This window comes from Egretta garzetta, unplaced genomic scaffold (genome assembly GCF_000687185.1).
Source record: "Egretta garzetta isolate BGI_Z169 unplaced genomic scaffold, ASM68718v1 scaffold564, whole genome shotgun sequence".
NCBI lineage: Eukaryota > Metazoa > Chordata > Aves > Pelecaniformes > Ardeidae > Egretta > Egretta garzetta.
Window position 1 is genome coordinate 321,874 of NW_009259502.1, and position 1,657 is coordinate 323,530.

Here is a 1,657-nt window from a genome sequence, read left to right on the forward strand (position 1 = left end):
CGTGGAAGCCTCAGGGAAGCGCCGGGGCTCGGTGCCCGCTGGGGTGGGTTTCCAGCTCGCCCTGTTTGCGATGAGCAGAGCAGGGCGGTCTGTCACAGAGGGGTGTCTTCCTCCCTCGGAAAGCGTCTCCCACCGCACAGGCGAGGTGCGCTTGGTGGGGTGGCTTTGGCACCACGTGAAGGCGTCCGTGTGGAGGCTCTGGCCTTGGCGTCTCCCTGCAGTAACTCCTAGGCTTGCTGCTGGGCATCTGGTTCCCACAGCCGTGGTGTCTGCTGGGTGGCTGGCGAGGGCAGTCGTGCTCAATCCACTTCATCCGCTGAGCACAGGACACCTTTCCTCCTGCAGAAGGAGCAACTGGTGTGTAGCTGCTCTCCCAGACGTGTTCAGAGGAGCCATCTGTATCCAATACACTCTTGGCCTCCTCTCCTCCCTTGTCACTTCTCATCTGCATCACTGTCCAACAATTTCATTCGTTATTTTTCAGAGCTGCTCATTGGAAAGGGGAAATGTTAAGATGGAGATTCGGGTTTCTTCCTGAAGTCTTGTAGGACCTTTCCTCAGGATGTTCTCTCTTCCCTCTCTCGTCCTCTGTGTGAAACTGTCTTGTTTTTGCCTTGCAGGAGCTGTTTGTTGAAACCATAGCCAAAGATGCTTACGTGTACGCTCAGCAAGGAAAAAGGAAAACTCTGCAGAGAAAAGACCTGGGTATGAGAGCATTTCCTGTGCTGTCCTTAGCAAAGGGTTGCTAGGATGGAGGATTCTTCCACCTGTCCTGGTGTGATGAAGCAATCATAGGTGCCTCTCTTTCTTTCTCTGAAGATGGGAGAGAAAAATTTCTACCAAATATTACACTAATAATTTCACACAGCAGCTCCAAAGCAAGTAAACCTCTTTGCAATTGGTCCCTGTACGGTGATGTGATTTCAGATGCTGCCATTTGAAGCAGATGCAAATATGGAGTCGGTTTATCTATGCTTATTGTTTTCAATTTGCTTTGCAGATAACGCCATTGAAGCTATTGATGAATTTGCTTTTCTGGAAGGTGAGTTTCTACTTGGTTTCATTATTTTGTGTAATCTCCTTGGGAGAGAAAGAACTTAATCATCCGCAGAGTGCATTGTTTCCACATCTTTAATAATTAACAGTGTAACTTGTGCCCTTTGCTGAGAGGTGGAACACAAATCAGGTGGCCCCTGAGACACGTACGCTATTTTTTTGCTAGACTTGGTTTTACCTGTGTGTGTTTTGCTTAAACTTTAAAAAGTTACTGCATATTCCTTTGGCAGCTTGTAAGCAGGTTTCATTTGTTCACATAACTGCATTTCTGATTCCTGAGACTGTAATTTTTTGGGTTTTTTGTTTGTTTTTTTTTCATTTTTAGGTACTCTGGACTGAGCTGGACAGAGACAGAGCTCTCTGGGGAAGGAGACTGCAGAGATGGACGTGGGGTGGAAAACAGGACACTGAGAGTTCAAAAAAAGCTCCTAGAATTGAGACACTGAAATGGCCACCGTAATGTTTTGTATAAAGTTTCAAGTTGTTGTCAGTTCTTTATTTAAAATGCACATTTTTTCATAAATATTTTGTACGTCACTTAACTGTGCCCTGCCGCCGCGGTGCAGGCTGCTCTCCGGCTGTGGCCGGGTACGCGGGCGGC